The sequence below is a fragment of the Ovis aries genome, chromosome 5 (genome assembly GCF_016772045.2).
Source record: "Ovis aries strain OAR_USU_Benz2616 breed Rambouillet chromosome 5, ARS-UI_Ramb_v3.0, whole genome shotgun sequence".
NCBI classification, from domain to species: domain Eukaryota; kingdom Metazoa; phylum Chordata; class Mammalia; order Artiodactyla; family Bovidae; genus Ovis; species Ovis aries.
The window spans coordinates 88215733-88241509 of NC_056058.1; the positions used below are offsets into that span (position 1 = coordinate 88215733).

General features: G+C 39.2%; 1 protein-coding gene across 1 annotated transcript in view; it reads left to right on the forward strand.

Annotated features, from left to right (window-relative positions):
• ADGRV1 (adhesion G protein-coupled receptor V1) overlaps window positions 1-25777 on the forward strand; it is a 552816-nt gene that overhangs the window by 455158 nt on the left and 71881 nt on the right. The window lies entirely within an intron of this gene.

The window sequence follows — 25777 nt, forward strand, 5'->3', positions numbered from 1 at the left end:
ACAAACAAACCATCCTAAGGCATGTGGAGTTCTGAGTGTGCGGACAGATGTTTAAAAGCATATGTGACCAGACAGCTTCATAAGTGGCTACACATGTCTGGTTACTTAAGAGTGCAAGTCTTTCCAGCTCAAATTGGCTTTCACTACCAGCTCATTTTTTCCCTTTGAATCATACTTAACACCGGTTTTTATGATCTGATTCTTTTTCTGTTGTTAGATTAGAGTCTCTTAGGAATGTTTTTAAAGAACGATAACCAAATACCTACATACAGAAAACTCAATCTAAAATGGTTTGAGTGACTGGAATATTGAGAATCTAATGAGTTGGGGAATGGAGGAATCCCTCTTGGGCCAAGAGGAAGACTAGTCTTTTCTATAAGATCAGTTAAAGATAAGTCAGTTGCTCAGTCGTGTCCAACTCTTTGCGACCCCATGAACTGTAGCCCGCCAGGCTCCTCCGTCCATGGAATTTTCCAGGCAAGAATACTGGAGTGCATTGCCATTTCCTTCTCCAGGGGATTTTCCTGACCCAGGGATTGAACCCAGGCATTGCAGGAAGACTCTTTACCATCTGAGCCACCAGGGAAGCCCAAGTCTTTTCTAAATTTTTGCAAATCTAAAGCCAAAGGAATGAGAGAAGTTCTTCACATGTTAAGTACTGTCCAGAGTTTAAGCAAGATACCATCCATGAAGTCACTTAGAATAGTGTCTAATACATTATTAGAGGCTCAATAGATACTGTCTCTTATATGCTAATAAAAAGATTCATTCTAACATAATAAAAGCCTCTAGTTCGTAAACTGTGTCAGGGAAGATGCAAGAAGATTTTCCTTGTAGTGTTAAAGAGAAAGGACTCTTTTATATTAACTTATGGGGTAGTTTGTAGGAGAGCTGTATCTAGCCAACTCTTCCCTCTTCTCTCTGATTTAGTGTGCAATTATTATGTGGGCAAAAATAGCACTTAAAGTTATTATTAAACTTAGATTCTTCCATTAGAAAAGCAGTGTTCGATGTAGAAACTGTACTTTTTCATGGACATAGAATTTATCCAGAAGCTTTGCTTTTATTCAACTTGAGATTCATTCTGTTAAAATAAATATTCTCTTTTGAAGGCAAAGTTTGTTTCTGCCTAGTAGCAAGATTTGTTTTTTTCTGTACACTATATAGAAGTGCCAGTGTTTGCGTGTTTCAGTACTGATAACATCATAAAGGCCTAACCTAATGAGTTAGTCTTTTTCATTCCTGAATTACCCCTGTGCCTTTTGGATATGATCCATGGATACAGTAGATAAACAGTGTTCCAATTCTCTGAAAAACAACTCTCAAGCATTGAACATAAAATCTCTAGAACACTTGTATCTCAACTGGAGAAACCTCTCTTACAATGAAATATATTAATAGAAGCATTGCTCTTATTATAGCTTTTCAAATGAAAAAAAAAAACAGTTATGGCATTTCTGATTTCCCTGCTCCCACTCAACCTAACAGTCATTATCTCACTTGGACTTTTAAACAGTGTTTTCCTAGTTAGTCACTAGTTCCAGTTCTTGTCCGTTTCATTTTCTCAGATGTCTATATTTCAACAATGTCAAGTGGCTCCCCTCACTCTCTAGCTTTACAATCATTCATCTTTATTGCCCAAAAGAAAGTCCAGGCTCTTTGTAACACTAGAGTCTCTATGCATTCACCCCGGGCCGTCTTATCATCCCCAAGTTAGTTACCGCTCAGCCTATGTTCTGACCATGTCATTGATTCAGTTTTACTCATCCTTTAAATTACCTGATCTGTCGTCTTTGCTCACGTAAAATGTCCTCTATGAACTCCTCATCATTAGTTGATTAAAAAAAGAAACTCATGTGTTTAATAAATAATGAGAGAAAATGTAGATGAAAGAGGTGTAAGGGACTTACTATGCTCCCTTAATCTATCCTAGCTCCCCAAAGCCATCCTCAATAAATGCATAATCTAAGTAAAAAAATGTGTGCTGAACAATCCCAAGTTGACTCCTTCCAAGAGGATACTGCTCACTTTTTTATGGAAATTGTGGAAGCTCCCAGTATGCTACTTCTTCCGTGAAGAGTGAAATTAACGTCTTTACCGCACCAAATAAGAATTACTCATCCTTCTATGATTTTAAAGCACTTTGCCCCTATGGCCATTAGAGCCCTTAACACTTACTTCAGAATGGAATGGTGACTTGTTTTGGTGTGTGTGGCTGATTTCCTTAATAAATTATGGATTCCTAAAGGGCAAGGACCATTTATTATTCATCTCTGCATCACCAGAGCCTCGTGGAATGCTTAGTGGATAGCAGGAGCATAATTAGTATTTGTTGACTGAATAAACTAATAATCATCTATGCACCATAAAATCTTATAATTATAGGAATGCACCCGCAAGCTAAATATAGCATTAAGAAGAAGAGGAATCTGTCATATCATCCAAAGTAGAAATTATGGAATTTATCTCATTGATCTGTTTGTAGATACCCCTTTGAAATTTATTATTAGGACTATTATTTTTTCCTTCTATGATTCCCAAAACTATGTGTTCAGCCTTGACCTCTGACTTGATACTTTACATTTTATTTGAAGCCTCCTTTAACTCTCCTACACTTGAGTATGTTCCACTTAGCTCAAATTCAAAATGTCAAGAAAAAAAATGTTCGTCTATTCAGGGCCATTTGATAATCTCTTTGAATCTGTCTGCTAAAATTCCATTGCCTTGACCTAAAAAATACTGTCAAGTTGGGACTGTAAATTCACGTTTTGCCCATTTTGCTGTTCCAAATGCATCTCAGTTAATGACAAGATATAATAAGAAAATATTAAGAAGAAGATGAAATGGGGATCAGAAACACAAAGTGGAATGTAAGCTGGGCTGCAGCCAAGGGCCTGGTGTTTTCTGGGTCCACAAGCCTGTGAATGCAGAAGTGTCTCAACTGCTGTGGTGGTAAGCTGGGATTTAGAGGTCTCACACAAGGCAGGTAGACTGGAGCAGCAGCGCCTGCAGGAAAGGTGTCTGCGAAAGGACCGCCACTGAGGTGTGGGCTTTGGCTTAGGGGTCTGGGAGCCCAAGGAGAAAGCAGAGGAAGAATCTTGTCAGGTTTCCTGGGCCAGACTCTCTAGAGTTCGCAGTTTTATCTGCCATATTTGTATGTCATTATGGGGGTAGAAGACCCAGGATATCAAATTAGCCTTCTTTGGACAGGAAGGTTAAATGGAGGCCACCATAAAACCATTAGACAGAAAGAGGTAGCCAGAGAGGAAGACAGAGACTAGGGGAGAGAGAGAGTGAGCAAAGAAGCACATGCTTTCCACTCGACTGGCTGCAGTGTCAAAGATCCAGACGCTGGAAGAAAACTGGTGGAGACAGCCCTTCAAATCACCGATCAAAAAGGTAAATATAATCCAGAAAAACATGTAAGGATAAACTATACATAACTTTGGTAATTATGTTTGACTCTTCAAAAAGATAAAGCAGGAATCAGCAAACTGTGCCCCTACCAGCCACTCACCTGTTTTCTCATTTTATCTATTTCTTTGTTCACAGCTTTATTGAGATATAGTTTACGTGTCATAAAGTTCATCTATTTAAACTGTAGAGTTCATTGGTATTTATTATATTTATATAGTTGTATAACCATCACCATAATCTAATTTTAGAATATTTTCATCATCACTCAAAAAACCCCGTATGCGTTAGCAGTCACTTCCCATTCTCCACTTCCCTGGGCCCTAGGTAACCATTAATCAGCTTTCTGTCTCTGGAGATTTGTCTGTTCTGCACATGTCTTATAAGGGGATCATAGAATAGGTGGTCTTTCAGATCTGGCTTCTTTCACTTAGCATAGTGGTTTCCTAGTTTATCTGTATTACAGCATGTATCAGTGCTTGGTTCTTTTTGTTGCCAAATAATATTGCACTGGATGAACATACTACCTTTGTTGCTTATCTGTTTATCAGTTGATGGACATTTGGGTTGTTTTCACCTTTTGGCTATTATGAAGAAGGTTCCTATGGACATTCATGTACAAGATTTTTTATTAATATATGTTTTCATTTCTCTTGGGTATATATATACCTAGAATTGGAATCTTTGCATCACATGATAACTGTATGTTTAACATTTTGAGGAACTATAAAACTGTTTTCCAAAATAGCTCCAGTGATCTGTTTTGTAAGTAAAGGGTTTTTTTGACAGCCATCCACACCCATTGTTTTACATATATTCTTGACTGCTTTCACAATACAGAGTTGAGTATATGTAGTTAAATAAACTCCATGTGGCCTGAAAAATCTAGCATATTTAATATCTGGCCCTGTATAGAAAATGTTTGAACATCAATCCCTGACATAAAGGCAGATATATCCACTCAAAGCCCTTAAACATAAGAAGCAAAGATAGATATAAACAAAATAAAAACACAGACCAATATGAAAATGAAAAAATTTCAAAAATCTTGGCAATGAAAATACTAGTAGTTGAAAATTTTAAATATCTTAATATTTGAGATAAGATACAGATGAGACACAGAAAAGAGGGAATTAATTAGAATCTGAAACTAAGATTGAGAAATTCATCAGTGAAACCTGCAAAAAAAGAGAAAATAGGAAAACAGAGCTAAGAAGTATGAGTATACATTGCCCGAAGAAAAGAATACAGGGAATGGAGAAAAAGATTTGAAGAGGTAATTGCTGAGAATTTTCTAGAATTGAAGAAAAAAATAACATAACTACACATAAATATCTATTGTTTAAAAAAAAAAGAGGGAGGTGGAAGAATGCTAAAAAGTCTAGTATGTTAGTAAAGTTCTCATGTATATTTTTGAAAACCTGGATAGTAAATACCTTTTCTTTGCTTCTCATATTCCTTACTGTTAGAATAATTGGCACAAACCCCATTCAGGAGTTTGGAGTCTACAGTGGATGCAGATGCTGCCAAGTTCTCTAAAAACCTAACTTTCAAAGCAGCACAGACTGGTCCCAAGCCTCTTCTCTTGTTTCCTATGAGATTCGTGCACACCCGGTGTACACTTTATACCCGAGAAGGGGGGCAGTTCTGATTGTAGTCATCCCTCTGTATCACTGGGTTCTGTATTTGAAGATTCAACCAACTATGCATCAGAAAATATTTGGGAAAATAACATTTCAGAAAGTTCCAAAAGGCAAAACTTTAGTTTGTCACACGCTGGCAACTATTTACATAGCATTTACATTTTGTTTACATTGTATTATAAGTAATCTCGAGATTATTTTAAATATTCCAGAGGATGTGGGTAGGTTATATGCAAATACTACACCATTTTGTATAAAGGACTTGAGCATCCTTGAATTTTAATTTCCTACAGAGTTCTAGAACTAATCCCCCATGGAGAGAGGGAAGACTGTAGTCTCAAGCAGGTCCAGCCTATTTCTCTACAATTCCAAGCATGCAAAAGTGACCCTTTTTCCTAATGCAGCTGAGATGGTTTATGGTTTAGCTTTATTTTGCCCTGCATTTTTAAACTGGATGAGCATTTTCAGATATTGCAGTTAACCCTTGAAGAGCACGAATTTGAACTGTTCAGATCCACTTACACAAAGATGTTTTTCAGTAGCTATGTACTACAGTACTATAGACTTCCCTGGTGGCTCGGGTGGTAAAGAATCTGCCTGCAACACAGGAGACCCAGGTTCAGTCCTGAGCCCAGAAGGCCCCCTGGAGAAGGGCATGGCAACCTCTGTCCATAGGGTTCTCCAGGCAAGAACACTGGAGTGGGTTGCCATTTCCTTCTCCAGGGGATCCTCCGGACTCAGGGATTGAACCTGGGCCTCCCACGTGGCAGACAGATTCTTTACCATCTGAGCCACCAGGGAAGCCTAAAGAGTTGGACACAACTGAGTGACTTTCAGTTTTACTTTTCACCATACTATACCACCTGCTGTTGGTTGAATCCTCAAAAGCAGAAAACATACATATTATTATGTACAGAACTATAAAATTATATGAGGATTTTTTACTCCGAGGGGTGTGGCATCCAACCTGTGCATTGTTCAAGTGTCAACTGTATGAGATAGTATTATGAGAAATACATTCTCAAATAATAAATCGAGTCGAAAGTTGGGACTTCCCTGGCAGTCCAGGGTTTAAGACTCCATGCTTCCGCTACAGGAGAACGTGTTCTCCTTCCTGGTTGGGAAATCAAGATCACGTATGCTGCATGGTGTGCCAAAACAACAGTAAAGAAAGAGTTGAAAGTAAATCCCCTTTTCTTAAAGAAGCACGGTTTCCTGATGTTTCAAACTGCTAGTTTTTAAGTATTTTTGATCAAACTTTGTAAAGAGTGTTTTTTTTTTGCTTATTTACCAATTAGTTTTAGCAATGAGTGAAATGCATTATGAAAAGGAAAGTTCAGTTTATACTTTCCTTATAGCTAGGCTGTTTTTCATTTTTTCATAACTGGAATAATTATGATTACATATTTATCTTAGAGATTTAGGTTTGGTAAACAAATGTGATGAGTTAACACCAGCATCAGGCCTGTTTGCATAACTTAAGAGCTTGCATCAGTTATTTTGCTGGACCTGGCCTCTTCCATATTTCCATAGAACTGTTTTCCCAGCTAAGTACTCTTGTGCAGATTGGATGTGCCTGACAATAGGAGCAATTTTTCAGCAACACTTGTCTGTTGTTTATGTCTGCCCAGTATCAACCCCATTATACTCTCTTTTTTTATTTTTAGTGACTTTTTTGCTCCTGACATCCCTTAATTTCAGAGCTCAAATTTCCACTGAAATCCAGAGGAAATGGAGAGCAGGGGAAGAGCTGCTAGTAAATAAAATACACTCTCTGCTATAGTCTCCAGAGAGGGCCTCTGTCAGTCCCTCCCTTTCTGAGCGTGGCTGGAACAGTGATGTCAGTCTGTCTTCCTTCTGTGCTCCGTTATTACTCAACTGCTAAGTAACAGATTTTCAAAAGTCGATGGCTCCTAATGAAATTCACTGGCCCCCTCCTTCAGCGAAGTGAATGCGCAGTGAGAATGAGTCAGGATAAAGGTATGTTCCCTGAACTCAATTTCAATGTCTCAAACAGCCTTTTAAACAAAGCCTGTAATTTTAGGGTTTGGTTTTGATCTCTGGCAATGATAAGCTTGTCTCTCCTTTTAGGCTCAATAGAATTTACTGACTTTTTCTGATTCATCAGCCAGTTCTTATGATTCATGGATCAGGAAGGAAAATTAATTTGAATGAAAAGAGGAAGTAGATAATTACAAATCCCTTTCTTATAAAAATCCCACACATATGTTTCAGGATGATATGTAAAGATGTAAAGGTGGCTTGATCCAGCTGGCTATGTATAACATGAATCTGAGGTAGTTGGAATCTCCTGGTACAATAAAGGCTACTTCTCTGCGTGGTAATATATTTGAGAATGAATGCTTCTGTTTCTTCTCAGATTCCATTTCTTTATATTTACTAATAGTAATGTAAATCAAGATTCCATTGCTGTTACAAAAATTACTGAAAGCCAATTATAATATTATGAAGTATCATCCCTTATATCCTGAGAATGAGTGACTTGTCTTCTGGCATCTTAAAATATTTCTTAAAGAGTCCAAGGAAACTCATTAAAAGCCAAAGGAAAAAAAGAGGAAATCAGTTCAGTTCAGTCGATCAGTCATGTCTGACTCTTTGCAGCCCCATGGACTGCAGCACACCAGGCTTTCCTATCCATCACCAACTCCCAAAGCTTACCCAAACTTATGTCCATTGAGTCGGTGATCCCATCCAACCATCTCATCCTCTGTCATCAGGGTCTTTTCAAATGAGTCGGGTCTTTGCATCAGGTTGCTAAAGTATTGGAGTTTCAGCTTCAACATCAGTCCCTCCAGTGAACACTTGGGACTGATCTCCTTTAGGATGGACTGATTGGATCTCCTTGCAGTACAAGGGACTCTCAAGAGTCTTCTCCAACACCACAGTTCAAAGCATCAATTTTTCGGCACTCAGTTTTCTTTATACTCCAACTCTCACATCCATACATGACTACTGGAAAAACCATAGCCTTGACTAGATGGACCTTTATTGGCAAAGTAATGTCTCTGCTTTTGAATATGCTATCTAGGTTGGTCATAACTTTCCTTCCAAGGAGTAAGCGTCTTTTAATTTCATGGCTTCAATCATCATCTGCAGTGATTTTGGAGCCCCAAAAAACAAAATCAGCCACTGTTTCCGCATCTATTTGCCATGAAGTGATGGGACCGGATGCCATGATCTTAGTTTGCTGAATGTTGAGCTTTAAGCCAACTTTTTCACTCTCCTCTTTCACTTTCATCAAAAGGCTCTTTAGTTCTTCACTTTCTGCCATAAGGGTGGTGTCATCTGCATATCTCAGGTTATTGATATTTCTCCCGGCAATCTTGATTCCAGCTTGTGCTTCATCCAGCCCAGCATTTCTCATGATGTACCCTGCATATAAGTTAAATAAGCAGGGTGACAATATACAGCCTTGACGGACTCCTTTTCCTATTTGGAACCAAATAGCTCCTAGTTAATGCAATACGCACTGTGCTGTGTCCTCCAACGATGGCCACCATCAGTTATTTCCCTCCCCTGATGAGTGTCCTACTCCCCCACATAAAGCAGTAGAGTCTGTTTCCCCTCCCTTTAACTTTTTGGGCTTGCTTAGGTGAAAGTGTCTGTTGATAAGTTGTGCCTGACTCTTTGCAACCCGATGGGCTATAGCCCACCAGGTTCCTCTGTCCGTGGAATTCTCCAGGCAAGAATACTGGAGTGGGTTGCCATTTCCTTCTTTGGGGATCTTCCCACCCCAGGGATCAAACCTGGGTCTCGGACATGCTTAGACCAAGATAATCTGATGGAAGTGATACTGCCTCATAATGGGTCAAGTGTTTAGGAGGACAGGCAGTTTCAGCTTCCTTTTTCTTGGAAGCCAGCCACAATTTAAGAAGTCTGATTACTCTGAGACAACCATGATATCAGCATCTCCAAGCTAGTTGTGTGGAGTGACCACATGAATAGGCATATTTAACCCTCCTCCAGGCTTCCCAGGTGGCTCAAACAGTAAAGAATCCACCTGCAACGTGGGAGACCTGGGTTCGATCCCTGGGTGGGGAAGATCCCCTGGAGAAGAGCATGGCAACCCACTCCAGTATTCTTGCCTGGAGAAGCCCCATGGACAGAGGCACCTGGTGGGATACAGTCCATGGCATCACAAAGAGTCAGACGTTACTGAGCAACTAACACATCAGCCCGCCGTTGTTTCAAGCATCCCAGCTCTGATTCCAGACATAGGAGTGAAGAAGCCTTCTTGTCTGATCCAGCCCAAGTAGACACCACACAGAACAGAAAACTGCCCGGCCCAGATTGTAAAATATTTTAAGCCACCAAGTTTGTTATGTAGCAATCGATAGCTGAAACGCTGTGGTTCTGGTGTCCTGATTTTTTGCACATCAGAATTCTAAGTATGTCATTGTCATTTTAAATTTTATTGTCATTTTTATTTTATTGCATTGTTTTATTTTAATTTTTATTGCCTGTCATTTCAAACACATATTGTAAAATTCTAAGTCTATCATTGTCTTTTTAAATTTTACATGGTTTATAAATACAAATGAAAAACACAATATGTTTTTTTTCCTTAACCAAAATTGAAGTTTCCACTGAAGCAAAGTAAAAGTAATCTTACCTAGTAATAGTACATACTTAAATCAGATCCAGAATGACCAATATTACAGGTTTCATATGTCCTTGGCAGAAAACTGCTTGTTTGCAGTCTATTCCCAGTTCCATTGCTGAAAAGAAAATAAAAAACAATACCTAAGGACCAAAGGAAAACCCCAGAACTCCTCGCTGCACAATAAACAATCTCTTCCACTTGAGCTTTAAAAAAATCTTTGTGAGCACAGTTTAGTCTCCCACATTTTATCAGTAATGCTGGGGAAAATCCAAAATATTTAAAGAAACATTTTGGATGCTCATCCCCTGCTTAGATTTATATCTGTGACCTCAGTCTTCAAAGATTCAAATCAGAATCTTTGAACCTGAAAGATGATATGTAGTTGTTCAATGTGTATTGCTTTGTGTTTTTTTTTTTCATTATTGTTATTGACTGGGGACTTGATATTGCTCATTAAAATCTCCTAGAACTTCAACATCAGGAATTAGTTTCCTAAGGCTTAGAACATTGAGATAAAAAGTAAAAATTAAAATCAAAGAGTTGCGAGAAAGCTTACATTTCTGTTTGAACTCCTGATTTCCACATGTAACCAAAGAAGAAAAGGGACTAGTAATTTGTGGCAGAGCTGGGTCTTTCCAAACTCGTTTCCCAAATGTTTATACCTCAGGGACTGCCTTTTACCTAGTCTCTGTTTAAAACTGTTGAGCACAAGGGTGGTTCTGTTTAGGCTATTTCAGTACTAAAGCTTCAATTTCAGTTTATTTTCAAGGTGGATAAAGGACATAGAGCATGGATGTAGTAGGACTGGGAGAGAATAAAAGGCTGGACTGCATGTTAAGTGGCAGCTATGGGTGGACTTTAGCCCTGGTAGTATCATCATTATCATTGTAACAGCTACTAATTGCTGGTATACCAGCACACTGTGCTAAGCATTTTGTGTCTATTTTCTCAATTTTCACAAAAATCTTGTGAAGCACATATAGTGAGACAAGAAAATGAAAGAAACGAGAGGCTTAGAGAGGTGTCAGATTTGCAAAGCTGTTGAATTGTGTGGTTTGGGTTAGAACCACAAGTGGCTCCTAAATTCTCCAGAGCTCTCTTTACCACCATCACCAGTGCCTCACCGTTCGCCATTTTGCCGTCAAATCTTTCATTGAGAAAAATGACACGTAAACGTTAAGTTAAACCTAGAGAGCTCCAATTCCATAAAAGGAATTGTTAGGCTCTGTGCCCCAGGAAGAATTTGAAGTGATTCAGGCTAGCAAATTGTTTCTTCATCTTCTAATTTCCAAGAAAGACTGCCTTGTCTTTTTATGGTACTGAAATGTGCCTAGTTTTCCTCACTATTCGCATATATAGTGCAGGCGTAATAATAATATTTAACTTTATAGAGCTGTTTCAAGGATTAAATGTTCATTCATATTAAGTCTTTAGTATACTCTGAAACATAGTGAGCACGCAGTATGCATTGGTATTTTTATCAGCATAACAGCTCTTTCGGTGTGTAACTGGTGCAGAATATTTTGTCCTGAATCATCCCTATATATCTTTCAAATATGCGCCTCTCTTCCTTTTTTCATCATTATGCCTGGTGTATATTAATCGACTCGAGTTGTCGTAACAAAATGCCATAGACTGGTTGGTTTAAACAGTAGATATTTATACCTCACAGTTATAGAGGTTGAGAAGTCCCACAGTCTGGGTGCTGGCCAATTTGGTTCCTAACAAGAGCCCTCTTCCTGGCCTGCAGATGACCATTCTCTTGCTATGTTCTTACTTGGGGGAGAGAAGGAAAGAGAAAGGGAGAGAGTTGGCCCATGTCTCTCCTTGTAAGGGCACGAATCCCATTGTGAGGACTCTACTCTCATGACTTAATTAACTCCCTATGTCCCTATTTCCAAATACCATCATATTGAGGGTTGGGGTTTCAACACATGAATTTTACAGAGTCTCAATTCAGTTCATAGCACATAGCTTCTATCGTCATCTCACAGCTCTCTTAAGACTGATATTTCTTGGTTCTTGTCTGTCCTCCTTCCACATGGAACTTTTAAAAGGTTAAATTGACAGCATCATTCATTCATTCAATAGCAGTCCTGAGACTATAGGATAAAAGGGAAATTCTACTGCTTTCATGCATGAAGTTTCCATAGGCACAGCCATTCTGAATTAGTGCTATTGTCTAAAAAGGACATGATGTCTGCTCAGTCTGGACTTAATAGTGGAACTGAATTCAGTCTCACTTGCTGAGTTCATCATTCATGGTGATTGGGCAGGAGAAGGAATGCAACTGAAAATAATTTCTTGATACCCATCATGAATAGGCTTCAGCAGAATGTTAGTGGAAGATATGATGATGGTACACATTTTAAGCCGTTATCTAAGAGCATCACAGTGGCATTGCTGCTCATATGCATTACACATTCTTTGCCCTTCATCTGTTATTGACATAGGCATACCATTGCCATGCCTCAGCTTGACCCAGAGGGTCAGTGAAACTTTCCCAATTGTTTGCAATTTTTATATATAGGCCGAGTTTTTCCATACATTTCCTTGGCAGTTTTTTCCAAGTTAATTACAAGTTTACATTTTAATTTTCCTGGCATACTCCACTCTTTCAAAGGACTTCCCCCCCCCACCCCGCCTCAAATCCTTCTTTAGTTATGTTGGGAAAATTACCAATGAAGCATTACTTTCTACTCTTTTGAAAGCTACATGAAACAGTTATTCATGTTTATTGCTTTGATCTAAGAGCACATTCATTTCTTTAATAGGTGACTGAAATCTTTCATTCAACTTTTGGTTGATGAAAATACAAGTTCTGATTTTTTAAAATATCTCTCTCAAATTTGTATTCCAGACGATTGCCAAAGAATATGTTAAAACTCTACTGAAGAGTAAAAGAAAATGACTTTTTAAAGCGTCTGCCTCCAAAGCAGGAGACCTGGGTTCGATCCCTGGGTCGGGAAGATCCCCTGGAGAAGGAAATGGCAACCCACTCCAGTATTCTTGCCTGGAGATTCCCATGGATGGAGGAGGCTGGTAGGCTACAGTCCACAGGGTTGCAAGGCGCTGGACACGACTGAGCAACTTCACCTATCTTAGAAAATCTGTGCCATTGAAAACACTATTCCCCTCCAACCTAGTCGGTGAGGCACTTCATTGGTATCAACATGGAAATCTTGTGATACTCCATGGTTCTCTCTAATCAGTGAAACTCCAAGTAAGGTATAAATTACATTTATTAATCTATATTTAATGTGTAAATTCCATTCATTATCTGCAAGTTTTTTCATTTATTCATTTTTGCCAGGCTTGTTTAGAGAGGGCTTCCCTGATAGCTCAGTTGGTAAAGAATCCACCTGCAAAAAAAAAAAAAAAGAATCCACCTGCAAGGCAGGAGACCCCAGTTGGATTCCTAGGTTGGGAAGATCCTCTGGAGATGGGATAGGCTACATGCTCCAGTATTCTTGGGCTACTTTCAATTTATGACTCAGTGTCTATGCAATTCTTTTAAAAAGTCACTAGATAGTTGTTTGATCACACTTTAGTCAACTGGTACAATATTAAAGAGGACATCCAGAAATAAAGGAAAATAGAGTTGTTGGGACTAGGGAAATAGGGAGTGGGCACAAGTAATCTGGGGAATTTAAAGTTGTATCATAAATTTCTTTAGAAGTGTATAGCTGGTACAATATCTATGATCACAACACTATATTTAATAGTTCATGCATTATAAAACTCAAAACGTTGAATGGAGGAAAAGGACATTTTTATAAAAGTTGTTTTCTTCACCATATCAAAGGTGAAGTTTGAATTTCATTGGGCTGACAGGCAATAACAAACTTGACCTGAACCTTCTATAAAATTACTCTTTGACTTGTCTTATCATAACCAAGATGGCACTCTCATAAACAAATTACTTTCCTACAATCAGTTGCAAGAGGCTACTCCTTCCAACTAGTAGGATATCAAAAGTATTTGTGGTCCATCTTGAACTTCAAAGTCATTATGTCCCTGCTTAATGATTTTTCCTATTTTTAATTTTGTGTTCTTTTGCTTGCATCATCCTTGTCCTATTCATATTACTGTGCTTACCATTTCTCATGCTGGCCTCCCTTCCTGGGTCCCCCTCTCCCTCTTCACGCCTCCCTCAGCCCACCTCTCCCAGTTTCTCACTCCTACTGGTCTTTATCTTCACTGTGACCTCCCTTTAGGATGTTTTCAGCAGCTCCCTTGATTTCCTCACCAACATGACTCTCTCCTTAAGCAATTTCAATGTTCACCATTCTAGTCTATGTCACATACTTCTCTTTTTGCCAGCCAATTAGTGCTACTCTGCAATAGATACTGATTTATTCTGAGTAACCTTAACTGAGCCATCTCTGCTTCTCAGTGAGCCTTTGGATTATCTTTACTTGATTCTTAGATAATCTTTAGGAAACAGATTGCCCATAAGTCTTGCGCTTAACACCTTCTATTCTCACTCTCTATATAAGATAGGAAAACAACCTGATGTTCTCTTACTTACTTTATCTGAACACTGCTTTTTATTTTCTCCCTTCTTTGCCACTTTTCCTCCCACTTAGGTAAGGATGTAAATAATTCATTCTTACCAAAGAATGAATTATTGCCATGTAAAACAATTGCCAGGCAATTTTCTTCTTTTGGAACTTGTTTTCATTAAATTTTCCACAGTTGCCTTGCATCTTAAATATCTCCCTATCCTAGGTCTTTCCTCTCCATCTAAAAACCTGCATCACTTCTCATGCTTAAAAGAACATGCTCATTATCCTGCTGCTTCATCAAGTTACCTCCCTGCCTCTCTTCTTCACCAGCAGACTTCTTGAAGAGGAGTCCATGCAAGCTGTCTGTAGTCATGTAGTTCTGTTCTCTGCCAAGCCTTGCTGCTCTCTTCGAGTCATCACCCATAACCTTGAACACCAAATCTGCTGACCTCTCATGTCCTTGTCCTTAAAAGCTCTTCTGCATAAGCTGTACTGGTAACTTCCCTTCCTTGAATAGTCTGCCTCCCCTGGTTTTCATAATACTGTCTTCTTTTTTATTTTCCTGTAAATCCCAGGCCATGACTCATTCTTTGTGTGACTCATAACTCTGGAAGAGATGTGTTTTTCAGGGATTGCCTTTGCCTTTTTCACATCACAGTGGTAATTTTCAAATCTATCCACTTGAGCTCAACTTGTTTTCTCACCTTCTTTTCTGTCCTCTTCCCGGGAATAATAGATTGTTCTCAGAAGAACAAAACTTGTCCACGACTTGCCTGCCCCAGTTTCTCTGATCTCTGGTATTGTTTCTCCCTGTTCCTTCTATTCTTCCTCTTAATCTTTTTCTCATTTTCCTAATTTTGAAGCCAGTGTAATTTTTTTTTTTTTACTTGATAGCCGTAGACTTTCAGGTCAGAAGTTGTCAAAACTGATCATCAAAATCGCTCTTTCACTAATCATGTTTTGATGAGTCTCTTTACCGCCTCAATGTGTTGGAGTCTCCAGGGATGAAGTCCCAATATCTGTATGATTTTTAAAGTTCCTCCTTGTTTTCTGATTCGGGGGTACTTCACCTTTAGATTCTTTACCATAGCTTTGTGTCCATCCCCTTGTTTCTGTTGTGGGAGTCAGTCCTTCACCATGGTCTTGCCCCAGGTCTTCATCATGTCTCACTTGGACCACTGCCGTGATTTCCTGGCTGGTATCCCTGCCTCCAGCTTTCTGTCCACCAATCTGCTTACTTTCCCGTGAGATTAAGGAGATTTCTCTTCTGATTGGACACTCATCTTCTCAGAAATTTGAAATGCCTCTCATTTCCTGTAAAATCATTCTGTGTTGCTTAACCTGGTCCGCACAATCCCTTCATGACCTCATTCTTCTCACTATTACCCTTCCTGGACTTATCATGCAAGTCGGAAGGGATATTTTACACAAGGGATATTTTACACTAATTTATGCCCTTGCCTTTTTGCCTTTCTTTCCTACCTTAAGCTCAAAATCCACATGTTCAGACATAGCTCATCTTTAAATTCCAGTTGAAATTCCTTCTTCCTCACAAAAGCCCTTCTGATACCATCTATGGGAAGTAACCGCTGCTTTCCCTGAATTTTTATGTAACTTGATCCCTCTCTTCTAATATGTATCTTCTATCTTTCATTATAGTGTGTGTGTGTGTGTGTGTGTGTGTGTGTATTCCCCCCGCCATGGAATTCTCCAGACAAGAATACTGGAGTAGGTAGCTACTTGCTTCTCCAGTATATCTTCCCAACTCAGGGATCGAACCCAGGTCTCCTGCAATCGCAGGTGGATTCCTTACCATCTGTGTTATATACATATACATACATATATATGTATATATGTATGTATATGTGTATATATATGTGTATATATATATTTGAAAGAAGATCCATATGTAATTCATCCTTTTATCTGTCACATTTTATCTAATACACTTGAATCTTAAATATATATATATTTATATCTATATTTTTTAGTAAGCAATCGCCAAAGTTTATATAAAACTGTTCTAAGTATTTTGCATTTCAATCATTAAATCCTTACTGAATTCAATAAAGCATATTTAGGAGGTACTAATGTTATCTTTATTGTACAGATGAGGAAATTGTGCATCAGAGCAGTCAAGTAACTCACCAAGGTCATACAGCTAGTAAATGGACCTCAAGTAATCTGGCCCCAGAGTCCATGCTCATAACCTCTCTACTATTCTGCCTCTTTTAGAATAAATCACATTCAGTCAACTTCAGTGCATGCTTTTAAAAAAAAATTATTTGGCTCAGGGCCCTTGTTCAAAACATATCTTTTCTTTTAATGGAATTTGACCAAAGAAAATTATAAAATTTAGTGTAAATTACCTTCAGGAAAGCAAAATGATATGATTTATAATTAGGATGCATCAGCTTCAAGAAAGAAGTAGAAATTGGGTCATGGGAAACACTAAAAACGTTGAAGAGCAATTTGAAGCTCTGTTGTACAGTTTCATAAGACATTGTAAATCGATGTGGTTGTAAATCAACAAGTAATTGAAATGAGCAATTGTTGATACTTACACATTTAATTAGATGATTTCGAAGAAGTAGGGTGATTTTCCTCTCTCCAGCATTCTCCCCACTAATGCCAGAGTCTTTGCAAGTAAACACAATCTATGGTTATATGCCACCATGAAAGAAATTTTTATTTTTCAAATGTGACTCACAAACTTTGTAACAGAGTAAACTTCACTTGATTTTTTTTAAAAAAAGAAACAAATGAAAAATGTAGAAGGATCTGTCTAACCTATTAAAGATGAAATTGAATAGTAACAGTAATACTACTAATACTAATACTAATAAGTGAGTAGCTCCATGTCGGAGGCTTGGAAAGGAAGGAAGGGAAGGAGAGAGGGAGGAAAGAAGGAAAGAAAAAGGGAAGAAAAAAGTGGAAACATAGTTTTGAGCCTGAGGTGAAAATTAGCTCTAATATCTACCCTGTATTTACTACTAATAGCTGACACCTGAAATACTAATAGCTGAAACCATCTAACCATTAACAATGTTAATTTCCACATGAAAGAGGAGAAAGAGTTAGAATTAAAATCTTACACATTTTCAGATCTACATATGACATTGACAAGCAAATACAGAAAGAAAATTCTAAAGCTTGTCATTAGATCCAGGTCACATTGGTAAGATTACTTTGGCCACCAACATATAAATGTTGTCAATGTAGATGGCTTTTTTGGGACAGCCTCCTTCTCCCTAGATCACGCACATGGCCATTCACCCAGCAGATTGCCTTTCTTTCTTAGCACAATGGTTTCTCTTTCTTTTCCCTGTAAGGGCTTGATCCAAGGTTGTTAGTAAGAATGAGCAATAAAATATTAGATCATTTTCATCAGCATAGACATTCCTGGCACACCTCTGGGTACTGTGCCATTGTTTAAATAGACAATGATAAGCCTTTATATAACACAGGTATTACACCACTTTATGGGCTATTATATATTCTTGAAAACAGCTCTCTCTGTGGGTTTTGTATTAGTTTTCTATATTTACAGGTATAGTTATTTAACAATAGACAGTAAATAATATCCCCAAAGCTTTTGAGAAATACCTAGCTATGTTTTTAAGATCAGACTATGCCCTGATAATCTGATACCAGAATATCTGTTGGAAGAAGAGATGCAGTGAATCATGTTGACAGGAACCAAAAGATTTCATTCAAGTGGACTTTTTAGAATAGTGACGTGGCAAAGGAAATAAAATGAACATTTTACTCAGTGTTGCAGTTTTGTAGTGTGAGGGCTAGAGACCCAAATTAAAGAAAGGAAATATAAGCATTGAGGTCAGCTGGCATTTAATCAGATCAGGGGTCTCTACTAGGAAACAGTTCTGGGAACTGACATATTTAACACACTGTAAAAATATTTTCTTGAGCACATAGAGTTATTTTTAGTGTTAATTTTCCTGAGACATTGTGTCAGAATTGACTCAAGATTTCAGTGTTGAATTAGAGCCTATTAAATTGTAATGACAGCCCTGTGATGTACTATGAAATTATCTTTAAACATAACTGGCTCAGTTCAGTTCAGTCACTCAGGTGTGTCCGACTCTTTGCAACCCCATGAATTGCAGCACGCCAGGCCTCCCTGTCCATCACCAACTCCCGGAGTTCACTCAAACTCATGTCCATCAAGTCAGTGATGCCATTCAGCCTTCTCGTCCTCTGTCGTCCCCTTCTCCTCTTGCCCTCAATCCCTCCCAGCATCAGAGTCTTTCCCAGTGAGGCAACTCTTCGCATGACATGGCCAAAGTACTGGAGTTTCAGCTTTAGCATCAGTCCTTCCAATGAACACCCAGGACTGATTTCCTTCAGAATGGACTGGTTGGATCTCCTTGCAGTCCAAGGGACTCTCAAGAGTCTTCTCCAACCCTACAGTTGAAAAGCATCGATTCTTCGGCGCTCAGCCTTCTTCACAGTCCAACTCTCACATCCATACGTGACCACTGGAAAAACCATAGCTTTGACTAGATAGACCTTTGTTGACAAAGTAATGTCTCTACTTTTGAATATGCTATCTAGGTTGGTCATAACTTTCCTTCCAAGGAGTAGTTCAGTTCAGTTCAGTCGCTCAGTCATGTCCGACTCTTTGCGACCCCATGAATTGCAGCACGTCAGGCCTCCCTGTCCATCACCAACTCCCGGAGTTCACTCAAACTCACATCCATTGAGTCGGTGATGCCATCCAGGCATCTCATCCTCTGTTGTCCCCTTCTCCTCCTGCCCCCAATCCCTCCCAGCATCAGAGTCTTTTCCAATGAGTCAATTCTTCGCATGAGGTGGCCAAAGTATTGGAGTTTCAGCTTTAGCATCAGTCCTTCCAAAGAACACCCAGGACTGATCTCCTTTAGGATGGACTGGTTGAATCTCCTTGCAGTCCAAGGGACTCTCAGGAGTCTTCTCCAACCCCACAGTTGAAAAGCATCAATTCTTCGGCTCTCAGCTTTCTTCACAGTCCAACTCTCACGTCCAAGGAGTAAGCGTCTTTTAATTTCATGGCTGCAGTCCCCATCTGCAGTGATTTTGGAGCCCCCCAAAATAAAATTTGACACTGTTCCCACTGTTTCCCCATCTATTTCCCATGAAGTGATGGGACCAGATACCATGATCTTAGTTTTCTGAATGTTGAGCTTTAAAACCAACTTTTTCACTGCTACTGCTGCTAAGTCACTTCAGTCGTGTCCGACTCTGTGCGACCCCATAGACGGCAGCCCACCAGGCTCCCCCGTCCCTGGGATTCTCCAGGCAAGAACCCTGGAGTGGGTTGCCATTTCCTTCTCCAGTGCATGAAAGTGAAAAGTGAAAGTGAAGTCGCTCAGTTGTGTCCGACTCTTAGCGACCCCATGGACTGTAGCCCACCAGGCTCCTCCATCCATGGGATTTTCCAGGCAAGAGTACTGGAGTGGGGTGCCATTGCCTTCTCACTAGTCATGGCCAAATACACAGTAACCTAATTCCTCAAATTATGAGACTATCTAATAAGATTTAAAATATAGATGTAGCAGGTTGAAAGATACATTGTACATTTTCATTGTATTATGAAAGCCAAGTGTGTTGGGAATTGCTCCTAGGTGCCTGAGCATGCCTGGAGATGACTGTTTTGAACTCCTTCACGGCTAAGTAATTGGTAATCTAGTTAGAAAACTAGGTTAAGCCAGTCTTCGATTGTTGGTTGGCTGACTTCATGTTTGTTTTAGAACTCTGATCTTCTAAAAACATTGGTCATAATGTCATTTTATGAAACATTTATGAAGTGTGTAGAAAGTTGCTATGTTGGCTGTGAAACCAAATGATATTTCTCTTTCCCATAGTTGTAAGACATTTTTCTCACAAGGGAAAAAAAAAAAAAAAAAAACAGGTCACTTCACCTTTTCCTTAAGAATCACAGACCTATTTGACCACCCCCCCCCCAACCCAGTAGAATATTATCTGGCAACTTTGAAGTACATGGTTCCAATGGAATTACTCTAATAACAGTGCATGCAAGGTCCATGTGGGTATGTCTCATCTAACTTGATTATTCTCCTTAGATTCAAAATTATAGCCTGCAAATTGAAAATTATATATAGCTTTTGCAAGGCGAGACCATAATTCTAGGTTTGTACCATTTTTATTCAATCCCAATAAATCACCTTCAAAGTAGGCCTGACACTCAACTGTCTTCTAACATCCAGGAGAGCCCAAAGTCACCCACTGACAAAGTACTGCTGTTTAGGTTCCCAGCAGACTTGAGACTCCTTTGAGAATTTTCTCACATTTCTCTTATACCTGGAAAATATGCCAGTATTGACTTTCTGCCTACAGAGTCAATATATTACCTGTGCAGGTCCCTCCAAATTAGGCTTGCCTCCTTCACATCCCAGGAAAGGTCAGGGTAAATCCATATCAGAACATGATAGCAGTCGGTGTCCCATGATAGTTATGTTTACTGTGCCTACTTTATGTCTAAGATAGCCTACTAGCTTCTTGAACTATCTTTTAGAGCAAAGATTTACACGTTGTGGGTCACAATACACTGGTGGGTCTCCTTGCAGCATTTTGGAGTGAAGTGGGATGAGATGGGATGGGATGGGATGGGATGGGATGGATTGGAATGGAGTAGAATAAGGTAGGAGAGAATAGGAAATATCAAAGGTGACAGGGGAATAGCAGACATGGAGAGGTTCATTTTCAATAAAGGTTCATCAGGAACTTTTGAATGACAATTTAAATGTGAGTGTGCACATTAAAAGCAACCCTCCAATCTGTGTGATCTTCATATTTCACTGGAGATGATGAATTTGGTCAGGATGGCTAAAGTGAAGAACCTGGCATGTCATTGAGTTGACATGCACAGGGTCTAGCCTGCTGCAACAAACATGTGCCACTGTGTCTGGAGACTATGGCCAGGAGGCTTAGAGTGGATTCCCTGTTGTCCAAGTGGGTTCTCAAGAGCTCTTCTGGAAATGTGTTGAAGTACGAAGGAAATTCTAAAACAGAACCAAGTATAGGTAAGTGACCGAAGATTAGGAATACAAACTACCCAAATGAAGTAGGGAGCATTTCTTTGGACAGTTTACAAATCCGATCTGTAAGTCTGTTGTCTGTTCCAGCCACAGTATCCTAATGCTGACTTGGCAGCTTTGTGAAGAATGTGCCCTGTTACCTTCTATGACATTAGGTTTATTTGCTAAAAACACTGGTGGGTGACTGTACATTGTGTCTTTACCCTTGTTAAGAAAGCTCAAGAGCGCATTTAATATTTTCTCACCAGGGAATGGATCAGATCAATGAAATTTCTTGGCCTTCAAGTATCTGTTCATTTCAGAATAAAGGCCCATATTTTAGAAATAAGACCTTTTGATGCCTTCTTTCGATTACCTCTTTTTCTAATTTAAAAATGATGTGTGCTTATTGTTGGAAATAGACCCATAAATATCTTAAATCTACATTATTTCACAGTTGTCTTCCTTGTTTTACATTGATGAGTTTGTTTTAGTAGCACATCCAAATTGTTAGAATCAGAAGGTCAGTGAGGTAAAATTAAAGCAAGTACTTTAGAAGATTGTAAACACAGAATAAATTTCAGCTTCATGTAAATGAGGTGTGATTTCCATAATAAAGCCATAATTGTCACTGGTGCATAGCAATAAAGCCAAGGCTGCAATTACAAAGAAAAGAGATAATTCAGCACCATACTTTCTTTAAAAATGGCAATGGAATTCATTGGAATCACATTTTACACTAAAAAATAAAGAGATTTTGTGTATTCTCAGTGGAAGCTACTAACTCCCATAAGTAGACTTTTCTAATGATAGTAGTACTAAATGGCAAATGCACAGGCTGAATATTTTTGTTTGTTTTTTTACTTTCCACCAGTAACTTCTTTCACTAAAATCTTTTCAGATAGCTTTGTTTTTCACATTAGTGATTCTTGCTAATGTAAGTATTTCAAGAATTTCAAGGATTTTTTTTTTTCTCCCTCATTGTGGAACTTTATCTTAGATGACACAAGCTTGTCTTGTTTTTATTAATAGTATAGCTTTCAAAAAATAGTAGTAAAATATGCATGGCTTAAAAGTTACCATTCTGTTTCTATGTATACCGTTCAGTAGCGATGAGTGCATTCACAGCGCTGTGCAGCCATCACCACCGTCTATTCTCAGAACTTTTCATCATCCCAAACATAAACTGTACCCATTAAGCAATAACGCCCTCATCCCCCCACCCCCACCCCGCCCCAGCTCCGGGCAACCTCTGTTCTTTGCTTTGTTTCTGAATTTGCCTATTCTAGGCACTTTGTGTAAGTGGAATCTTACGGTATTTGTACTTTTGTGTCTGACTCATTTTACTTAACATGTTTTCATGGTTCATTCATGTTGTAGCATACGTCAGAATTTCACCCCTTTTTAAGGCTGAGCAATCTTTCACTGCTTGTACATATCACGTTTTGCTTATCTGTTCATCTGTTGAGGGACTTTTGGGTTGTCTCCACCTTTAGGATAGTATGAATGGTGATGCCATGAATACTAATGTAAACCTCTGAGTCCTTGTTTTCAGTTATTTTGAGCATATACCTAGGAGTGAAATTTCTAGACTGTATAGTAATTGTATTTTTAACGTTTTGAAGTACCACCAAACCATTTTCCACAGCAGCTGCACCATATTTCATTCTTACCACCAAGGTTCCAATTTCTCCACATCTTTGCCAACGCTTGTAGTATTCTAATTATCGACAAGAGCCATCTTAGTGGGTATACATAGTATCTTATTGTGGGTTTAATTTGCTTTTCCTTAGTGACTAGTGATGCTGGTCATCTTTGCCTGTGCTCAGTGGCCATTTGTTTATCTTTCAGGGAGAAATATCTCTTTAAGTCCATTGCCCATTTTTGAATTGGGTTCTTTGGGTTCTGTTGAGTTGTAGGGGTGTTTATATATTCTGGGTAGCACAGTCTTTTTACAGAAAAATGTTTGTTTCTTTGTTTATTATTGGCTGTGCCAGGTCTTGGTTGTGCCATGGGGGATCTTCTGTCTTCGCTGCAGCTTGTAGAATCTTTAGTTGCAGCATGCAGGATCTTCAGCTGTGACTTGCATGCTCTTAGTTGCAGTATGTGGGAGCTAGATCCCTGACCAGGGATTGAACCTCACCCCCTGCATTGGAAGCATGGAGTCTTAGCCTCTGGACCACCAGGGAAGTCTCAACAGTCTTAATCCAGATACCATTATTCCATGGGCCCTGTACTGTGTTTTAAGTGTTTCCTTTCATTGAGAACATTGGAATGATTCTGTTTTCTGTTAAGGAATTCACTCCTAAAGGTAACTTGTTAACATTGCCTCTAATAAATGGCTACATCCAGTAAGCAGGGCTTATACAGCCAACAGAAAAGTTACTAGCCTTTCACCAAATGTGAAGTATCAGCTTAGGATATATGTAACTAAATGCTGTTCATTAAAAGAGCATTCATTTTGAGTTTGCCAAGTGGATTTCATAGGAGCTTTTAAACAGAAGAAGCGTGCCTCCTCCACTTTCATTACCATCTCCCACTCTTACACCCCTTCTTTTGATCACTGTTACTCTTGACCCCATGGACTTCCCAGGTGGTGCGTGTGGTAAAGAACCATCCTACTAATGCAGGAGACACAGGTTCGATTCCTGGGTCGGGAAGATCCCCTGGAGAAGGAAATGGCAATCCACTCCAGTATTCTTGAGTGGAGAATCCCATGGACAGAGGAGCCTGGTAGGCTATGGTCCCTGGGATCGCAAAGAGTCAGACACAGCTGAGCGACTAACATAACACACTTCTCTTGACCCCAGAAAGGTGAAAGGTACCTCCTTTAGGTTAACCATAAAGCTGATGAAGCATACATTTTAGGGGCTCTTCCAAGATCTTCTATCTAACTATGCTTTGGAAATTTTTGTTTCTGAAAGAAACTTTTCAGAGTTGTATAAACTTCAGGCCCACAGAATCCAGATTTCCCTCTGGATATGTTTCTTCCAGCTGAAATCAGGTCTGAATCATTGTTACACTGCTGGAAAAGCAGGCAAGGGTCTTCTGTTCGGTATGCTGAGTTATTTACGACTGGCTTTCTTTCCGTGCAGTTTCTGATCTGGGGTGCCAAGCTACCACACTTTTCTGCAGAGTTCCAGAAAAACATGAGCTCTGGTTGTTTCTCGCCAGCCCCGGTATGCTCTTTTGGCTTGTGCACTGAGCTTTATCAGCACTCAGCGCTCGTCTGGCTCGGCGCTCACACGAACATGCAGGCCAGATTTTGAAAATTTGGTTTGTTGCTGTTCATGCAAAATATGCATGTCCTCTTGTACTGTGCACAGAGCCATAAATAGAATCTTGTAGCTGCACAGTGAGAGCAAAGAAGCAATTGCCAGACTAATACCTAACCTTTGAAAACTTTTATAAGCACAGCTTAGGCAGTTTCCTAAATATTAGGGTATCTTGTAAGAAGCACAAATGAGTCTTCTGGCCTTTATCAAATTGTATGACTTCATTAAGCAAAAATAAATTTTAAAAAAAGGCTAAATAAACCTTAATATATTCACTCCTGTCCTATGGTAAGGTATTAATGACAAAAGGACTATTCATCTGTAAATTATGTTGTGCTATATTATTATTATTTGTTCTGTGTAGTGGTAATAACTCAGACAATTGACATTTTTCCTGTGAAAAGAATATCTCACAAGATGTCATCATGGTCTCCTTCTCAAAAAAAAAAAAAAAAATGCTCATGTTCCTTCCTCCCTGCTTTTTCTTCTTGCTTCCGGAACTATTCTAATGCCATTAGTCTGTATAGAGCAAGGTATGCATCCACTGGAAGGTGTCCAGGATGGAGTGTCCCAGCCCCATCATTGTGAGGGGGCATCCGTGTGAAGGGCGGGGTGTACTCACAAGGCTCATGAGAACTTGAGTGGCTTTGGGGGGGTCCGTCTGTGCCAGGGACAGACGACAGCAGTGGGAGATTGGTTGCAATCAACTCGAGCTGATCAAATAGGTAAATATTTTAGGAATAACGAGAAATACCAACAGAGAAGGAAATTAAAATACAGAGAAAGAGAAAATTACAATTAACATTGTGGCATTGGATTGGAATTGGAAGTATTGGTATAAAAGGATGTTTTCCATTATACAGAGATAGATATAGGGATGTGTGTGTGTGTGTACGCACGTGTGTGCAAGCACACGCTCAGACATGCATGCTCTAGCTCTGAGAGGACTTAGGAACAGCAGTAACCCAATACCAAAGACTATACGCAGCCCTGGACCTTGGTTTCTAAACACCCTTCTACCCTGAAAGAAACCAGACTGTGGCAGGGGAAGTATGACATGAACTTGAAATGTCTTGTTGGGTCAGAAGCAAGGAAGTGCTCCCAGAACGATGACCTACCAGAAGTCACAGAAACCATCTTGAAGCGGCTCCCATTAATCAGACTTAGGACAACCTGAACATCAAAATAAACAGGTAGCAGTATAAGGGCTACAATCCAAGGAGTCTCGAGTCAGACACGACTTAGCAACTAAACAACAAAGTATACCATAACCCAT